At 36.5% G+C, this 20,509-nt stretch overlaps 1 protein-coding gene across 7 annotated transcripts in view; it reads right to left on the bottom strand.

Annotated features, from left to right (window-relative positions):
• Positions 1–20,509, bottom strand: part of Cyrib (CYFIP related Rac1 interactor B) — a 95,559-nt gene that overhangs the window by 41,887 nt on the left and 33,163 nt on the right. For 4 of the 7 annotated variants that reach the window (XM_052161492.1, XM_052161497.1, XM_052161496.1 and 1 more), the window contains exon 2: positions 3,224–3,262. The gene's annotated coding sequence lies outside the window, so the exon portion shown is untranslated. Of the gene's footprint in view, positions 1–3,223; positions 3,263–7,297; positions 7,363–20,509 lie in introns of all 7 variants that reach the window. The other 3 variants (XM_052161493.1, XM_052161495.1, XM_052161494.1) reach the window with 1 other exon arrangement.

Raw genomic sequence — 20,509 nt, forward strand, 5'->3', positions numbered from 1 at the left:
GATATTACTGTCCACTCCATACCAACATTCCATGTCATGCCCTTAGACTTCTTAGGAATAAAAGGAAGAGCTCAGAAATCTGCCAGAATTTCTTAAGTAGGAATAAAAGTTCAGTGCTAACCTCATTAGGACTGAAACAGTGAGACCTTTAAATTGTGTTTTCACTTTCTTCTTCTCATAATTTCTATTAAGAGATAAAAGTATTCTACTAAGTCAGGTGTCCCTTATTTTCTATGTGGATCAAGGGTTCTTAAGTTAAAATCCCTGTAAGGACTAAAACACATCAAATGGTTTTTACATTTGGTTACCAATAATCATGGTACCAATAATCTTAAACCAGAGAAGGGACCATCCATGCTAAAATGGGAGGCTCAATCAATCATAGCCGTTTTTACCATAGTTTAAATTCCCCTATAACATCCAAGTAGCTATCCAGCTACTGTTTAAATGTTCTTTGTAGAACTTATTTATTTAGATTTTAGCCAATTTTTCTTTTGGGGGGGGGGAGAAATTTCAACTAGTCATTGAATATACAATGACTTTTCCTGGCCTAAAGAATATTAAATCTATACACTAATCTGAAATCACTCGTGTTAATTTTTCTTCATTTGTTCTAATTCTCAGTGGCCATCAATAACCAAATCTTAAAAATACCTTCTAACTATTTAATAGAACTTGAGGTATCTTCAATTATGTGGAAAGGAAGTTGAAAGATTGTTACCCCCATTAGATTACTACACTATACTCACACAGGTAAAACTTATTTCTCCTAATTAGGAGTTGGCTTCTAAAGAGCAAAGCTTGTATGTTTAGGAGACACTTACTGTAAGGAGTTTCTTTAGCACTGAAAACTAAAGGAACAATGGAAGTGGACCTTTCCATGGGGCATTAGTTGTTAACTGTTTTATCCAAAGTGTCCTACAGAGGACATAGGTACTTTATCTTCTAAATAATGGTGTAATGGATGAAACTGAGAAAAATCCTAGATTTCTGAAATTACTAGTACTAAAATTTGTAAACTGAGAAAAAAACCCTTCAGCATAAAGGTGTTTAGCAAGAATGATTATTAGAGGACACAGGTACTAAAAAGTCTTTAAATAGTACTCAGTGTTCTTTACTGGGTCTGACAAAATGAAGCAATTTAGCACCGGGAAATTGTTTCCTCTATTCTTACACTTAAAGCTTAAAAATCAGTCTCTTAAACATATCTCCTCTAGGCTCATAATCAAACAAAATACAAACACAAACTCCATAGGTTTTTATCCCCTCAGTAATTTTAAAAATATGTACTTGTGGTGGTGTGAATATGTTTGACCCAGGGAGTGTGGTATTAGAAGATGTGGCCTTGTTGGAGGAATGTGTCACTGTAGGGGTGGGCTTTGATGCCCTCCTCCCAGCTGCCTGAAAGACAGCGGTCTTCTCCTGCTTGCCTTCCGAACAAGACATAGAACTCTCAGCTCCTCTAGCACCATGTCTGCTTGGATGCTGTTATGCTTCTTGCCTTATGATAATGGACTGAACCTCTGAACCTTTAAGCCAGTCCCAATTAAACATTGTCACAGTCTTTACAACCGTACCAGGTGTCTCTTTTCTTTTAAGATCAGTTATAAAGGACCAGGAAAACTACACTCACTGAAGGAGGATGAGAAAGGAAGGAGGAAACGTTTTACCAACTTCTATATGAAAAATGAGCAAGTCTTTTAATCAAGATTATAGTCAATAAGTTATTGCAAAAGTAGTTTCCATCAACTTGTTACTAATTAGAATTACAAATATTTTTACAGTAGTTAGCAGTTATTCTAAAGCAGTGGTTCTCAGCCTTCCTAATGCTGCAACCCTTTAATACAGTTCCTCATGTGTGATGACCCCATAAAATTATTTTCATTATTACTTCATAACTGTAATGTATTAAACTGTAAATATCTGTGTTTTTCAATGGATTTAGGCAACCCCATGAAAGGGGTGGCAACCCACAGGTTGAGAACTGCTGTTCTAAAGCTTATACTCTGGTGAAAGGACAGATTAGCTTCACATACTCTGCATATTTGTGACAGTATTTCAATTTAAGTGGGTTCCTCACACAATCATGAGTTATTAGAACCATTACTGTGGGTCAGAGGTCACAGACTCCTACAGATTACCAAAGATGTCCTTAGCATGACAACTGGTGACACACATCAGGGAAATAAAATAAATTCTGAGGGGTCCTCATGAGGCCTGTCATATCCACTCTAATAAAATGACTGGTTTTGAAATAATAGGCATGTTTTCCTTTGTAACTTAGAAGAGGACAAAATTTTAAGATAAAATATTTATCTTAAATATTTTTAATTACTTAAACATTTAAATATTAGAAATTTTAAAACACCTTAAAATTTTAAAATAAGATATTTTTATAAGAACTTTTAACTGGAAAATCACGAAGTACATTTATAAAACTAAGATTTTAAAATATCTAGAAATTTCTGAAAGTAAAATATTGGCAAAATAAATAATCAAAGGATTACAAATATTGATGTACTCAAGACCCTTTAATAGCAATTGTTTAGCATTCATTACTTCGAAGATTTTTTTAAAACATTTTCCTTAATCTTTGCTATTTAATATGTATGGGTACATGTACACATGTATGTTTGAGTGTGCACCTAGAGGTCAGAGGACACCTTGTCAGAACCAGCCAATTGCTTCTCCCATTTAGGTTCTGTAACTCCAACTCAGCTTTCAGACTCATAGCAAGTACTTCTAGCTCCTGTGCTGATGTGTTTCATCTCACTGATACCTTCAGACATTTTCCTTAACTAAAACTAACAAGATAGACTTCCTATTTAAGATAATATATGAAAGTTTCTCTCTAATTCCCAATGGATAGGTACCATATTTTCTCCCTCTCACTTATTATACTATTCAAGTTATATCTTGAACTTTTACTGATCAATTCCACTGGTTACAGAGAAACATCAGAGAAAGGAATCTAAAAGAAAACATATTCCTCTCCTATTTGAAGGGCTGTCAGTAGAAGTTCTAATTAATTTATATGTTCCCATTACTACCTATTCTAAGACAGAAATTATGCAATATTATCTAAATATACTTTTAGTAAATTTTATATTGACCTCAATATATAAAAAACTTTTCCCTAAATGATATTTTCTTAATGTAGGCTTATATTTATTTTATATTTCATATATGCCTCAACAATCATTTCCCCCAAAGACATATTTACCTTCAGCCAGTGCTGGTGATTCTGTTCGTGTCCTTCTATCTGTTTAAAGAAAAGAAAGGGAAGAAGAGTCTAAAACATCATTATACTTCCAAATAAGACATTACAACCAACCTCAACTGTAAGTACCCAAGTTCCCCAGAACCACATACAGAGCAGAGCATAGTGGTGTATGACTTATCATCCCCAAGTCAGAGGAGAAGGGAACAGAGAGATTCCTCTAAGCTCACCAGCCTGCCAGGCTACCCAAATTGCTTCAGATTCAGTTAAAGACTGACACACATATCACACACACAACACACACACACACACACACACACACACACACACACACACACACACACCTCCCCCCTCTTTCAAGTGAAGAGTAGTTGAGGAAAAATACCCAACTTTGATCTCTAGTCTCTACATATACACACACAACCACTTACACAAAAAAGCACATATATTACATATACACACCATACTATACATTCATGAAATGTTGTAACATATGTATTTCCTTGGATGGATCCAACCACTATATATAAAGAGCCTACTATAAGTATCATATTAGCCCTATAAGAACATAAATAAATGATCAAACAGCTGGATGTAGCATTCAAGACGCTCAGTATACCAAGAAGATAACTCAGTTCTCATCATAGAATATAAGAAAGGTTAACAAAAGAAACAATTGGAAATTTCTCTGTATCCTTATCACAGGGGTCAAAAGGACCTATTTGTACTTCTTACCATAGTTGAAGCTCACCTGGTGAGAAAGTCTTCAGTGCCAGTGTTATTCAAGGTGCTAAAACACACATTCCATAGTAACATCCCATCATTTGCTACTGGCAGATTTGGCAAAATCAAAGTAAGTCACAATGTGCTTTCAAGTGGGTTTTACCACTTCAAAATGACTGTATTATAATTTTGCAACTAAGAACACCTGTAAGATAACCATTGTAACCACCTATGTCACGTATAAAGTTATCTAACTAATGTAACTGCTGACTTTTATGCGGAAATTTCTTTCCTTGATAGTTTATAACTTGGTCCTGGATTTAAAAAACACAATTTCCATGTAATATTACTAGGTAGCATCTTGAGGACATGTGGCACTGTGTTCCCAGATGGCAAACGATCTTATGCTTAACACTGTCCCCTACATGCTAAAATGTGTTTCTGATTTTAATTAAGTCAGTCAACAGATGGAAGCAAAAATAGCAAAGAAAGTCCAGTCATCCAAGTCTTCTACATCAGTTTCTTGTTTGCTTGCTTTTTTCCCCCTAAAAATGGCAGGGGTGGGAAACAGAAGACCTTCTATAGGGGAAACAGGAGTGCTCTGCAGAACTCTAAGTATTGGCTATTTTCAACTCCTTACTTTGGAACAGTGTGTTAAACTTACCAAGGGTAGAAGAGGTAAAGAATGGACAAGAAACTAACCTTAACAACCATAAAGCCCTATGGATGCCACTCCATAGTGCAAACAAGAGGGCAGATACCAACCACCTAGTAATGAAAATAGTGTCTTTTCTTATCCAGTGCTAACTAAGCCGGCAGCTACTGCAATTATGCATAATCAACTAAAGCAACTTGACCCTTGGAGAAGAAGGTCAAGTCACTCAGGAATAAGCCTACTGCAGTGCTAGCTAAAAGGAAGGAAGACCAAGAACATGGGAATGAGCCTTTGTCTACTGACCACCATCTAAGAGACGGGCACAGGGAATGGACAAAACAGGACATCTCACACCAATGGAATCCTTATTGCATTTTCTGTGGCTCACTGACTCTAGAGTATTTTGCCTAAGAAATGCCCATAAAACTCTGAATCCAGATAGACAAATGTAGAAAGTAAAAGTGTTAACATTATAGACAACTTTTGACCAACAGTAGAAGAGATCTGGACAATAAATACTCTCCTTTGAAGGCACAGTTCTCCTTTCTTGTGCTGTTTCTGAGGTCAAACCAGGTGATTTCCCTTCTAAACCATCCTACATCACTGGACAGTCCTTTCTCTCCTTTCTTGATATCCTCTTCTTTCAAACTCCTGAAACTGTCATGCCAAGGGCATAGTCTTAGGTTCTTAGCTCCCTTCAGGATCTCATTCTGTCTCACAATTTTACCTAGCTAGCCAGCTCAAACTTTCATATTGGGTCTCTCTAACTTGGTACTCACACTGTTACCACCTACTCAGTTTCTCCAAGGGATAGTCACACTTTACATGTCCCAAACTGAAATCTTCATTTTTACTACTCAAATTTGATTCCCTTGAAGCAACTTCCACCTCATGTGATAACTCTGATTTTCCAGGTTCTCCAGTTAAATTTTTGGGTTCCTTTCCACTTCTTTCTCTTCACTCCATGTTCTACTCTAAAAGCCTCATCCCAATAGTTGCATTAAATCTATAAACTCTTGAGGTTCTAAATTAAGTCACAAGTCAGAAAATACAAAGATGTAACCACTTTAAGTAGAAGTGCTAACTAGGTAGGGCATGCACACATTTGTATGTTTTATCCAATAGTAAAGCAAACAAAATACTCTGCAAACTATCTTTAGTTATTAATCCATTGATTTGAAACCTCTGTCTTAGAACTTCCCACTATCTAAAATGTATTACAGTATTAATTCTAAATCATTTCCATCTGCATATGTGGACCACTCATGATCAAAGTCTAACATCACTGTGGTTATCCACAAGAAAGCTTCTTGGATCAATGTTATTAATATTAATGGAATGAACAGCTTTTTACTTTCTTTTCTCACAAAAACAAGATAATTTTCCTAACTACTATCGCAGTTACCCAGAAATAAGTGGCTTCTTGGTTAGCCACTTTAATAAACCACAGAGACAAACCAGAACCATAAGGAAAATAAAGCCATGAGGAAATTGGAAGTCATATTGTCAAGCTCTTAATAAACCAATAACTGATAAAACACCAGCAATTATATTTACCTTTGGAACAAAATATCAAGTTATACTAGGCAACACTCAAGTTGAGTAACCCAAGTACCACTTAGTATCTACAAATCAAGTATTAAAAATCTTTTCTTAGCCTCCAGCAAAAGGTAAGACATAAAAAGTTGTGACTTGAGAGCATTTGGTCACTGTATTAGAGCTACATAGTACTCAATAACTAGCTACAAAACCTAGGTGCAAGATAAGGCCTAACAACTCAATTTGTTCATGGTTCCCTTGACAATCAGGGAAACAACTTTCAAAATCATCTTAGAAACAGAAAGGAGCAATCTGGATTGATTAATGGGCCACTGACAAGGTTCAAAAGTCTAACAATAAATACTATAAAATATCTTATACTTCTTCAGAGAGAAGAATCAAACTAATTGTAGTGGTTTGAAGGAGAATAGCCCTAGTTGGTGAAACTACTTGGAATAGGAGGTGTGGCCTTGTTGAAGGTGTGTCACTGAGGGTTTTGAGGTTTCAAAGGCCCACACCATTCTAGTGTAGTCCTCTTTCCTTCCTGCTCTCCTTCACTCATGCTGTGGATCAGATGTAAACTCTTAGATATGGCTCCAAAGGCAGACGTCTGCCTTCCGCCTTGCTCCCCACCACGATAGTCATGGGCTGGACTACCTTCTGGAACTCTGAGCCTCAAATTAATTGTCTTCTTTTATAAGTTGACTTAGTCATGGTGTTTCAACACAACAATAGAAAAGTAACTAAGATACTAACCTATAAAAATTTTTATGCAAAACAGAGAAGGACCTATAGGTTGTAACATTAGAGAAAGGGAGAAATTAGAAAAGGTTCTGTTAATATATAGCCACTAAAAAAGAAAAAAAAAATCAAAGTTTATAATGTACTTAAGCCAAAACAGAGACCAAGAGAAACACAATGATAAAGACTGTGCTCCCTAGAATCAGAACATAAAATATAAGGTAAAAATGTATTCTGAGAAACTGTTCTAAATAGTGCTTTGGCAAACTTAAGAGTGTATATTTATGGCTAGACATAGGAATTAGGAAGTAGTAGAGATTTTCTGATGCCTTATCTAAGGTAATTTTTGAAGAATGGATAAGTATTAGAAAAGTTGGAAAAGGAAATAGAAGTTCAAGAATATTCTAGTATATACTCACTGATAAGTGGGTATTAGTCCAAAAGTTTGGAATATCCAAGATTCAATTCACAGACCATATGAAGCCTAAGAAAAAGGAAGACCAAAATGTGGATGTTTTAGTGCTTCTTAGAAGAATGAACAAAATACTCACAGAAGGAAATATGGAGACAAAGTGTGGAGACTGAAGGAAAGGCCATCCAGAGACTGCCTCTTCCTAGGGATCCATCCCATATACAATCACCAAACCCAGAAGCTATTGTGGATGCTGGGAAGTGCTGCTGATGGAATTATGGCTGTCTCCTGAGAGGTCCGCTAGAGCCTGACAAATACAGAGGTAAATGCTCGCAGCCAACCATTAGACTGAGTGCAGGGGTCCCCAATAGAGGAGTTGGAGAAGCTGTTGAAGGAACAGAGGGGATCTGCAGTCCCATGGAAAGAGCAACAAGTGTCAACAGACCTTCAGGAGTTCCCAGGGACTGGACCACCAACCAAAGAATACCCATGGAGGGATCTATGGTGCTGGCCACATATGTGGGCAGAAGATGGCCTTGCTGGACATCTGTGGGAGGAGAGGCCCTTGGGCCTGAGAGTGTTCGATGCCCCTATGCCTCAGTATAGGGGAATGCCAGGGTAGGAAGATGGGAGTGGGCGGGTGGGCATAGGGTTTCTATTACTGCAATGAAATACCATGACCAATTGCAAGTTGGGAAAGAAAGGGTTTATTTAGCTTGGCTTCCACACTTGTAGTTCATCAATGGAGGAAGTCAGGACAGAAACTCAAACAAGGCAGGAACCTGGAGACAGAAGCTGGAGACAAAAGCTGATAGAGGCCATGGAGGGTGTTCACAGGCTTGCTCCTCATGCCGGCTCAGCATGCTTCCTTGTAGAACCCAGGGCTAATAACCCAGGAGTGGCCCCCACCCAAAATGGGCTGGACCCTCCCCTATCAATCACAATTTAAGAAAATGCCCCTCAGGCTTGACTATAGGCCAATTTTATGAAGGCTTTTTTGCAATTAAGGTTCTCTCTCTTCTCCAATGACCCTAGATGTTGAGTTGACATAAACTAGCCAGCACACCTGGCACACATGCAAGGCTGAGTTTAATCCCCACTACTGCATAATCTCAGTGTGGTGGTGCAGATCTGTAATCCCAGCACTCTCAGAAGGTGTAGGCAGGATAACCACAAACTCCAGGCTGTCTTCTTGACCAGCTTGGATTACAGGAGATCTTGTCTCAAAAAGAAGAGGGCTGGGGAAACCAATTCTGTCAATAAATGGCTAATGAACTAGTATAGTACTCAAACACAAATGACTAATACATGTTTGAAAAAAATGTTAAATGTTCTTAGCTGTCAGAAAATGCAAACTAAAATTATTTTGAGAATTAGGAAGTGTTGAAGTTTTTAAAGTGTTGAATATCCTTAGCCATCAGGGAAATGCAAATTTAATTTTAAACTACTTCCCACACCCCACCACACCCTATAACCCTGGCCTGTGCATCCTCCATAAACTGGCTTATATCAAAATAAATAAATGATAATAAACACAACATCCCTGTTAAGACTGAAGGGGCAAAGGAACATATATTTACTACTGGAGTGGAATAGAGAAAAATAAAAATATGATATTTGCATGAAAATCAATTTGCAATGTTAAGCAAAATAACCTAGACTTAGACAAAGAACACATTTTCTCTATGTGGAATATAAGGGGGAATAAAAATGGTAGCATAAAAGACTCTGGCTACCTGGGGTTTAATCTCTAGGATCCATGTGAAAAGAGAACCAAGTCCCACTAGCTTTCCTCTTGACCTCCATACACATGCCTATGACAAACATAGGCACACAAAAATAAGATAAAAATTTTCATTAGCCTGAAAAACTTCCTATTTGTATACACGATGGTATAAATTAATACAGTTGAAAAGATAACTCTGTGCTTAAGGGTATAGCTTTTATTTTTATTTTTTTACAATTTTAGTTTCCTTTATATTGAAAAATAATACATACTAAACACATAATGAAACTAGAAATAAAAAAAAAAAATATCATGCCCATGACCCTATGGCCAAAGCTATTGGTAATGACCTTATTTTCTTCTAATTTCACCTTTTTAAAAACCCAACTCAACACCAGTTTTACAGTGTTTTTGGTGTCATGAATGTTTCTTTCAAAAACTGATCTTCAGTTTTATCTTACAGTGCTACATACAAGACTTTCACAAATACATAAAGACTTCATGAAATTTGCCAAAAGTTATCCCATTATCTATAAAATCTTCACAAATTTAAGATTTTATTTTCAACCTGAACAAGCCCCAGGGACCCTTCTGTCTATGTCTCCTTGGTTTTGGGATTACAGGTGTAAGGATACTTGACAGTGGGACTTTTCTGATAATCTCAACTCAGAAATGTTTTAGAGTACACACCAATAAACCAAAGACTAATACAATGTTTTCTGGAGGCGGTGCTTCAATCAGGACAAGCAGATCTAAGATACATTCTCAGAAAACACACATTAAGCTTTGAAGCTCTGTAAATTCAAATTTTGAGAAATTCAGTATTTAGATCAGGTAGAGTAGTGCAGTTCATTTTATCAACTTGATATGTTCAAGTGCTCTTATGAAAATCTATACACATGATTCACATTTAAAGACATAATAAGTAATACAAGGCATTGACAAAGTAAAAATACTTCAACTCCATATACAAAGAAAACAGTATTTTCCTAAGGGTCAATTTAGGAACAAATCAAATAGCTACTCAAATATGTATAGCATGCAAAACTGCATTTGTTCTGTAATAATTCCAAATGCTAATTTGATTTTTAAATTCAAAGGGTTTTTTTGTTTTTAATTCATGTCAAAAAAGATCACGGCTTATTTCAGGAATGCAAAGCGAGTTCAGCCTATCTACAAACTATCTTTATCCAATTAACAAAGTAAAAAGAGTAAAATAAAATAACTGTATAAATTACTTCAAATGAAATATAATCACTTTGTGAACAAAATATATTAAGTAAAATAAAATTTGCAACAATAAAGTTATCTAACTCAACCAAAAGCCTAAAATAAGCCTAATTCTAAAAAACAAAAACAAACAAAACAACCCTAGGAGCATACATGGGCTGGACCTAGCCCTCCAACTTGGTCTTCAACAACTGGAGCAGAGGTGAACTCTGATGCTGGTGCCTGCCTGTGGATCCTGTTCCCCTGACTGGGTTGCCTTCTCTGACCTCAGTGGGAGAGGATGTACCTAGTCTTGCAGTGACTTGATGTGCCAGGGAGGGATGGTATCCAAGGGAGGTCTTCCCCTTCACAGAGGAGAAAAGGAGAGGGTTGGGGGTAAGGGGCTATTTGGGGTGGGCTGGGAGCAGAGGGGGCTGTGATCATGATGTAAAGTAAATAAATTAATGGGGGGAGGAGAGGGGAAGAAAAAAAGAGTAAAAAGCTTTCCCCTTAAGACCCAAAGTGAAACAAAACTGCCTGTCCACTGTTCCTAATTAACATTTTAGGTCACAACTGGTATGAAAAGAGGAAAAGGTTGAAACTATTAAATTACTTGCTTTTATTTATGTGTGCGTACTTATATATACCATGTTTCTGCAGGTTCTCCTGGAGGCATGAGAGTACTGTAAAAGCAGTATGTGCTAAGCCATTTCTCCAGAACTCCCCTACCTCACCCCCCCACCTTAAAGAAAAACTAAAACCTTTGGTTCCCACTATCAGATCTACTTATAGAGTAAAACAAACAAACAAACAAACAAAAAACAAAAACCACACTACTTTAGATCTCAATCATTTGATATGAATATATTACTGATACTAGAATACCTATCTCAAACTACAAACAAGAAAGAATATTTTCCACATACAAATTTGCATTAAAATTGGAACAAGGAATAAATATAACAAAAGCTGAGCAATTATCTACATAGAGATAAAACATTATAGAAAAAGACATAGACAATGCGGCCATGTCCACAATCAAAAAGAGTGGCTATCATGATAGCAATTGACATATATTAATAGATTCTCCCAAATTCACATAAATACTAAAGACTTTTGTTTGACAGGTTGATTTTGTTTTTTTGAGACAGGGTTTCTCTAGGCAGCCTTGAAATCAGAGAGATCCATGCTTGCCTCTGCCTCATCCCCCTGAATGCTAGAATTAGGTGTGTGCTGCATTGCCCAGCCTAAAGACATTTTTAACCAAAATTGCAAAAGGGTTTTTTTGCACTTAAAATTCTGAAATTTACATTAAAAAAATTTCAAGAGCAATCAAAATGTCCAAGGAATCAAGTGTGTCAGCTTGCCCAAACAGATTTCAGGATATAAAATAATCTAGAGTAGACATCAAGGTACTGGTATGAAGACAAACTAGCAACACAAAGAAAATACGATATTGAAAAGTAGAATACACATGCTAGGAACAAGCACACACGCACATATAAAATAGGATGGAAACATGTGCTCACACATGTAGACCACTGAAGAAAGAAGACTTCTTTTTTTTTTTTTTTGAGGTGAGTTTTCACACACTTTCCCGTGGGATTTAATCCCAAAGGAAAATCCAAACTTTTGGAATGAAATTCAGAATACTTCTTTATGGTCCCAAAGTAAACATAAGCAAGGTGCTCACAGAAATATTACAAAAAAGCACTCTCTAACAGTGAAAACACTAACAAATTTGATCAAACTAATTATCAAGAACTTCTAAGACTAACATGGTGGTTCACAGCTAGAGCCGAGGGCAAGAAGATTATGAGTTTAAAGCAGCCAGCAATACAAGGTTAGACTTTGTCTCAAAAGAAACAAACAAACAAACAAGAAAAACTGTCTAACATGGCACTTTAAAAGAAACCAAATAGTAAATCACTGAGCTATAAGATACAATACATATACCTGAGGAAGGATTAGTATCTAGTATGCGAAAACCCCTGCTAATTTTTGGTAGGATAGAATAAAAAAATGATTTTCAAACTGAACCATAGTTTTTAAAAGGAGTTTTAAACATGCATACTCACAAAAATAAACAAGCAGAAACAGTATCTTTGGTTTTGACATTTTACAACCATTAACTGAATAAAAAATTAAGATATCTGACACTATTAGACAGTTCCGTGGTTAAGAGCATTTCATAGCTCTTCCATAGGATGGGAGTTTAGTTCCAAGCACCCACATCAGGCTGCCTGTAAGAACAATTCCAGAGAACCCAACACCCTTCTGTCCTCTGTAGGCACCTGCACTCATGTGGCATAATATAGACACACACAAACAACTACAAAATATGACAGTATCAAATAGCATCCAACTGAGATTGTAAACTATCACCATACAAACCATATCATTGTATTAACTAAAAACACGGCACATCTTTTGACAATGTTATGCTCAGCTATAAACTCAGGCTTTCAAGTATTTTACCTGATTACAGACTCCCCCAGCTTGTAGTTATACTTCCTGTTTTCCTGATATACCAACAAAATGTGATCACTAGCTTCCCAGTCCAGTCATCTGCTGTGACTATTATGAACTCTATCCCTTTTAAGCTGCAAACTAAAGAAAACTTTCTTCTACAAGTTGTTTTTGGTTATATTATTTTATCACAGCAATAAAAGTGGTTGTTTGGAGCTTTGACAGGGCAGATAGACTTTGAAGAGACAGGATCGATTTTTAACAGAATGCATTAGTTTGACTGCAGTGACAGTATCATGGAGTGGTTACTGATGGAAAAGCTCAGTAAATTCTGTGTTTATATGCTGTTTAATGTTTGTTAATTAAACAAGTGATCCAGGGACTAAATACATCTAAATCTGCATAAAATACCAATTCTTAGTTTTGCTACAAACAATGAGTTGGTTCTAAGAATTTGCACTTGTGAAGATCAAAGGGACTATAATATACACTAGTATTTACAGTCTAGAACAGCGGTTCTCAACCTGTAGGTTACAAACCCTTTGAGAATCGTATCTCCCTTCCAGAGGTCCATCAGAAAACACCAATATTTGCATTATAATGCATTAGAATAACAAAATTACAGTTATAAAGTAGAAACAAAAATAATTTTATGGTGGGGGATACTACAACATGAGGAACTGTATTGGGGGGGTTGCAGAATTAGGAAGGTTAGGGATGTCTGGTCCCAGAAGACCTCATTCTAGAGGCTGATATGACCATCTCTAACAGCCAAAGCTACTTCAAGTCTGGACATTAGTCTCCTCCTCATGGAAAGCAGCACCTTCTTCTAAAACATTTTTGCCCTTAAAAGTTCAACTTCAAGCTACTCCCATTTTCAATAAGCCTTGCTCTTGGACTCCAACCACTAGAGGACTGAAACCTCTGCAATTCCCAAGCAGTCTTCCTACCTGGCTATACAGTTATTCTTGCATCTGTTATTTTTCTTGTCAGTGCTCTTTGAGTAGGCAAACCCAGTACTAAGTGAGAACACACTGACTCCTCATCATGACATAATACCTGACAGAAAGTTTTCACTGTTACTGTTTTAAATGGTGAAACCCTCAATGGCAGGAAGTGCATGGTTGCCAACAGTGGCTTGTCTTTGGCATTGGTGCTCATAGTAGCCAGAACTTGGGTGACAAGCCTCAGTTGATAACCCTCAAACCTCAACCCTGCAGTGACCCACCTCTGCCAGTCTGGTTCCACCTCCTGAAGTTCCATAATCTCTTCAAAGAACACTACTAGCCTGGGACCAGTGGTCAGTCTATGGAAGACATTTTACATTCAAAGCACAACAGTCACATTATTGAAGGAAGACAAGTTTATAAAAATTATCTAAATATGTTTTTTAAATGAGCATGAATCTACTTTAGTTGGTTTACTCTCTATTAATTTCAATCCTTGCAGGGTGCAGCATCCCATGGATTGTGTCCATGGCAGTAGAAAAGATGCCATTGCTTCCATGAGCCCAGACTACAGGTTCCAGGATTGCTCTTGTTTAGGTGGGAAAAGCTGTATCATTGAGCTTCAGAGACTCCTTTTTCAAGCAAAACTGGCTTTATACCACAGCCTTCTAGACATAGTTGCCTTCAGAAGTCCTGTTGCTAGCAGGAATCCACAGGCCTCAAATGACAGAAAGAACCTTTTTATCTTCATTTTTTTTGTACCCTATTCAATATATACTTATATTAAACAGCAACAACATAAAGGTGGAAAATATTTGACTTAAACTTTGAAACCAGCTAGATCCCAGTCTGAATTCTTTGCAGTGATGGGGCTAAAACTTAGGCCTCAAAAATGCCAGGCAAGCACTACACCCAAGCTCTAGCCCTAACGCAACCTAAATTTTAGTTCTGACAACTGCTACCTGCAACACAGGGTCACACAGTTCTAAAACATAGATTTTCTGATATGGGAAATGGAATTAATAGGTTTCCTGTAGCACTATGCAAAGATTAATGAGATTTGGTAAAAAATGCATTTTAGCATTTAGCAAAAACAAAACCAAACAAAGAATTCAATGAACTGGTGCTATGATTAGCAATACTGATTAAACATTTACCTTTTTGCTGATGCTGGAGCAGGTTCAAAAAACACACAGGTCAAAAATACCCACCCCCAAAAAATTTTACCCTAAAAGAGTTACTGTTGAAATTTTATATAGACAGACAGACAGACAGACAGACATAAGTTCATAATAATCTGTCAACACTAATTTGGTGGTTTGAATAGGAATGGCCCCCATAGGCTCAGATTTGAATTCTTGGTCATTAGACAAAATGGACTCAGAAAGGCAAATATATAAAAATAGCAACAAAATAAAATGCCTTGTCACATAATCCAAAACACAGAGTACTTAAAATTCAACCAAGTAAATATGGGCCCCCTAATACACCAGATGCAAGGCAAAGTCAAAAATTGCTGAGTAAAAGAAAGCCTGCCCTCAAGATGTTCATGGTCTATGAAATGACATGTAAACAGATGCCATGCTAGAGCTCTGTGGTTAAACTGTATTGGGGACACATGAGAAATAATTTAATCGTATCTAAAGAGTGTCAGAGAAAGCTAGAGAAGGAAAGATTCCTGAGTTTGCCTTGTGTTAAAAAAATACCACAAGCACCAACAACTTCCAAAGACATTTTCATGTTTCAAATTTAGTAAAATAACTTTTTTTAAAAAAAATGTTGTATTGGCATATCCCCTACGCTGGAAAAGAAAGATATTCCATCCTAAAACAGGCACTTTAAACACCATTCATTTGATTGTAACAAAAAGATGCACGATAAAATGAAACTTAATTCATTAAGTAACAGGTTTTGCTAATCTAGGACAACAAAGAATTAAAAAACACAATGGAGGTTTCTCAGTACAACTAAAAAACACGAAACCACACTAACTCCTCCAACTTCTCCAACTTTAACTATCTCATTTGCTAAATATGCTTGAGCCTTCTATTTGCCCTTTTGTTCTTATTTTGACTATTTAAGCCTGAACTTATAAATTAAAATAGGAGACACATTCAAATGTAAGCCTGTATTACTAACTGGAAGGAGCCTGAGGCAGGATGATTCAGTCCAAAGCCAATTGTACTTACTACACAATGAGACTATATCTCAAAAATATGTATAGTAAATAGGGAAATCCTAAATACAGAAAGTGGTAATAATTCTATAAGTGGACAAAAGATCAATGATTAACAATCCATAATTTTTTAATTTTTTAAAAATTATTTTATTGTATATGTAGAAGTGTTTTGCCTATACATACATTTTTGCACCAACTGTGTGCTTGTTGCAGAGAGAAGCTAATAGAAGACACTGGATCTTCTGGAACCAAAGTTAGTGAGAGTTGTAAGCTACTATGTGAGTGCTAGAAACGAAACTTGGATCTTCTGGAAGAGCAGAGCATCTCTCTTATCCTCAATTCATCAATATTTATACAATATTAGAAGTTATCCATTTATTCTAAGTTAACAAACTACTCTTAATCTTTTTTCAGACAAAGTATGCTTAAGGCCACAGGCAATTGCATACAGTCAACAGCTAATTAGGAAATAACTGCCAATGTTGACTAAGGGATTATTTACTTATCTTTTTTTGTACTAAAACCTGAAACGTGTTAAAATGAAAGTTATATAACTTAGTGATAATCAATAACTACTATTCAGATAAGCATTAAGAGCCATTTTTAGAGTGGCTGCCCACTCCTATGGTAAGCATCTGGGTCCAAGCTGATAGGAAACAGATAAGCAACAGCTCTGAAAGCATTATCAGAGAGAAAGACCTCTGAGCAGAGACAGACCTAAGGTGCATTTTTAAGTGAGAACTGTAACAAACAAGCTTACTCCTCATGACCTGCAACTATCTGAAAATTATATAACCAGAACACTGTGGGGGGACCTGCCTCAACACAGCAATTACTTTTTAAACTATCAAAAAGAAGTCTAAGACTTCCCAGGAACAGAGAAAACAGACACATATTTTAACAATGAAGAACAATTTAATAACAGCTGATAAATTTTTTCTGTTTTCTTTTGAGACAGGGTTTCACTATGGTTCCCTGGCTGGAACTTCCTATGCAGACCAATCTGGCCTGGATCTTAAAGATCTGCCTGCCAGTGTTGGTTTATTATTATTATTATTACTATTACTACTACCACTACCACTACAAAGTATTCCCTCTATAATAAAACTGTTCCTTTTATTCCATAATTACAATGTGCCCAAAAGATATTAATGAAAGTCTCTCCATCTCAGTCCATTTTTTTAAACCTTTAATTTATTTATTTTCTCATGTACATCAATGAAATTACTTTTTTTCTTTGAAAGTATTCCTACTCTCCAACATTCTGGATATATTTCCTATCAACAAGTAGGACAGATATCAGAAGTCCTAAAATCCACTTCTGGTTCTTTTTAAAAATTATATGGATTTTATAACCTTTAATAACCATATGTATGTGGTAGCTCCCTCAATACCTCACCACATTTTTGTATCTTTTTTGTATATTACTATACTTTATTTATTGCACATGTGTGCACTCACTCCACAGAGACTGTGTGTAGGTAGAGGACATCTTGGGGAGTCAGTTCTCTCTTTTTATTATCTGGATCTGGGTTCTGGAAACTGAATCCAGGTGGTCAGAATTTGGAGGCCAAGATCTTTTAGCCACTGAGCCATCTTGACATGTCTATACTTTTATTTCTTGAGATAGAATTTCTCAGTGAATCTTGAATTCATTAAATCAGGTAGGCTGGCCGGCCAATGAGCTCCTGAGACCTGCCTGTCTCTGCCTCACCAGCACTAGGGCTACAAATGCTCGCCACCAAGATATCACAAGTGTGCTAAACTCTTGGCCTCATGCTTAACACTGCTGCCACTAAACCAACTAAGGGAGGGGGAGGGGAGGAGAGGAAGGTAATCCTACAAAAGTAGCTAGTTAAGACTTCACTTTGTACAAATTTGTCATGGGAAAACTTAGTTTCAACTTTAAAACAACATACAAAGCTGGGTATATAACTCAGTGGTGGAAGTCTTGTCCATTGTGGGTTAAGTGTTTGGGTGGGTTTGAGCTCAACAAAAATTAAATAAGTACAAAAATATTTCACATAATTTTATTACACAAGCTTCCTAATTAATTTAAATATATATTTTCAAAATTAGAATTTCTACCTAATCAATGTTATAGTAGTTTTAACCTAGTCTTGTCATTCTTCTGTTCTCAAAACCTCTAAAAGCTTCCATTTACAAAATTTAATTTCCTTTTATAATAGTAAGTACAGTTTCTACAGCCTTTTATAATGGTTACATCACTAATAAGATTTTTAAACCACATATTCATGAACTAAATACTATGAAAGAAAAATTCCAACAGCAGGGGAGTTTATGATAGCAGGATATGATCTTCCCTGGCTCTCCACAGTCCCTCTGTTTCTGACCTTATTTTAGGCTGTATCAGGACTATGGGATTAACTCACAAAATGCAAAACAGCAAAGGCTGCCATTCCTCTATTCACACTGTACACTAAACATGCTGAAGGAGTTGTTCTCATGATAACAAACACAACTCTCTCCCCCTACATTTATGGACTTTCTGGTCCTATCTATACTTCTTGTCACCAAATGCTTAAAACAAAAAACAAAAAAACAAAAACAAAAAAGGCAGATTTTTTAAAAACCTATGTTTGAAATTGGACTCAGGGATTAGTTTTGTTCAAGCTTCACACAGGATGTTATTCATATAATACACATTTGAACATTTGTTTTTTTAAAGTCACCTTCACAAAAGTAAAATAAGTAAATTCTACTTTCACTACCAACAAAAGACACACCCAGTAATCTCATAAGTAAATATCTCAAAGAATTACAAATGTGTCTAAGAAAAACTATCAGCTCTCTTTAAAGCAGTCAATAAGTGTATTCACAAAAAAGAAAAAGTCAAAGCCCAGGAAGAACAAATGTGGGCAAATGTGCCCTGTGTGGAATGTGAAGAATGTGTGTATTCACATGCCATGAGTTCGTCTGCCTGTACAGATGATTGGGAAGAAGTTCACCCAGTGACCATCAACATGGTGGTTTTAGTTTTCTATACTGTTTTAATAAACATGATCGCACACATAGTTTGACAAGAGGGAAGTTATTGCCTGGAATGGGGCCAAGTTTATAATCCCAGCTATTCATGGGCCTATAACAGGAGGATCATGAGTTCAAGAACTGTCTAGGCATCTCTTTCAAAATAAAAAGAAAAACCAAAAACAAAACAAAAGGGAGCTAGGAACACAGTTTAGAGGTGGAGTGGTTGCTAGCAGTGTGGGATCCTAGATTCAATCCTCAGTTCTGAAAAAAGAAGGTAGACAAGAGAAGAAGGCTATCGTTATTTGACTATTAAAATACGGTGGGAAAAACTATCTTCAGGAAAAGGGCATTCAGAGGGCTCTTGCTATTTAAGCATGAGGACCTGAGTTCAGAGCCCTAACACCCACACACAAAGTTAACCTTTGCTTTGTGCCCATAATCCCAACCCTAGAAAGACAGAGGCATTTAGATCCCTAAAATCTGATGGTCAGCCAGTCTGACAAGCTCCAGGACAATGAAAGATTCTCAAAGGTAAGGTAGAGAGTGATAGAAGACATTCAACAGCAACCTCTAGCTTAAACATAGAGAAGTAGTAGTCATGTGGTACTAGTTAAAAACAAAGTTCAATGAACACAAACTTCAAAGTGTAGAAATTAACACATTCATCTGTAACCAGCTGATTATCACAAAATGGAGATACTGATAAACTAGATACTGATGCAACTGGATATCCACAGGTGAAAAGATTAACTAGAAACTTACTATCAAGTTAGGTACTAGTTATGTAAGTAAACTTACTATTAAGTTGTCCCAAATAGAAAGAACTTAAAAATCATGATACTTTTCAAAGAAAACATTGGAGTGAATTGTAGAGCCTGCTGCCAAGCATATATTTCTTCGACCTGCCACTAAAAGTATCTGCTTGCTTTATAGACCCAGAGTCTCAGTCATGCCTTGAACTTGATAAATAACTGAGGCTTGCCACAAATTCCTGATCCTCCTTTTTCCACCTCTCATATGGAGCCAAAAAGCACCAATCTTTTTTATTTTGTAATGTTTACGATTCTTGTGAAAATGTTTTACTAGCATATGTTAATTACATAAGTGGGTTTCATTAGACCATTTCCCTACATGTACACATATACTTCAATCACGTTCACCTCTGCTAGCCTTTGTCCTCCTCCCTGTACTCTCTGGTCCTTTCCTCATCCTAAACAGTGACCCTGCTTCAATTTATGTTTTGACTTTGGTGATCTAATGGCACCTTATCAGTGTCTACACTAAGAAAAATGTCTCTCCCTCCCCACTGACTATTAATTGTATAAACACCACCATTTCTGTTGCTCTGACAAAACACGAAGACCAACGCAACTTATAAAAGAAAGCATTTAATTTAGTTCATGGTTTCACTGTCAAGAGGCCACAATGGTTTAAAAACAAAAGGCATGGCAGCATGAACAGCTGAGAGCTCACATCTGGATCTACAACTAAGAGGTAGTGACACACTGGAAAGAATCTTTTGAAACCTCAAGCCTCCTAATCCTTCTGAAACTGTTCTGCCAACTGGAAACCATGAATTCAAACCTATGAGCCCACAGAGGCCATTCTCATTCTAACTACCAAATACCTCAAAAGATATCATTAAAAAATATTAAAAAGCTACAAACAGAGAGAAAATACTTCTTAAGTAATACTTCT

Source organism: Apodemus sylvaticus, chromosome 17 (genome assembly GCF_947179515.1).
Source record: "Apodemus sylvaticus chromosome 17, mApoSyl1.1, whole genome shotgun sequence".
NCBI classification, from domain to species: domain Eukaryota; kingdom Metazoa; phylum Chordata; class Mammalia; order Rodentia; family Muridae; genus Apodemus; species Apodemus sylvaticus.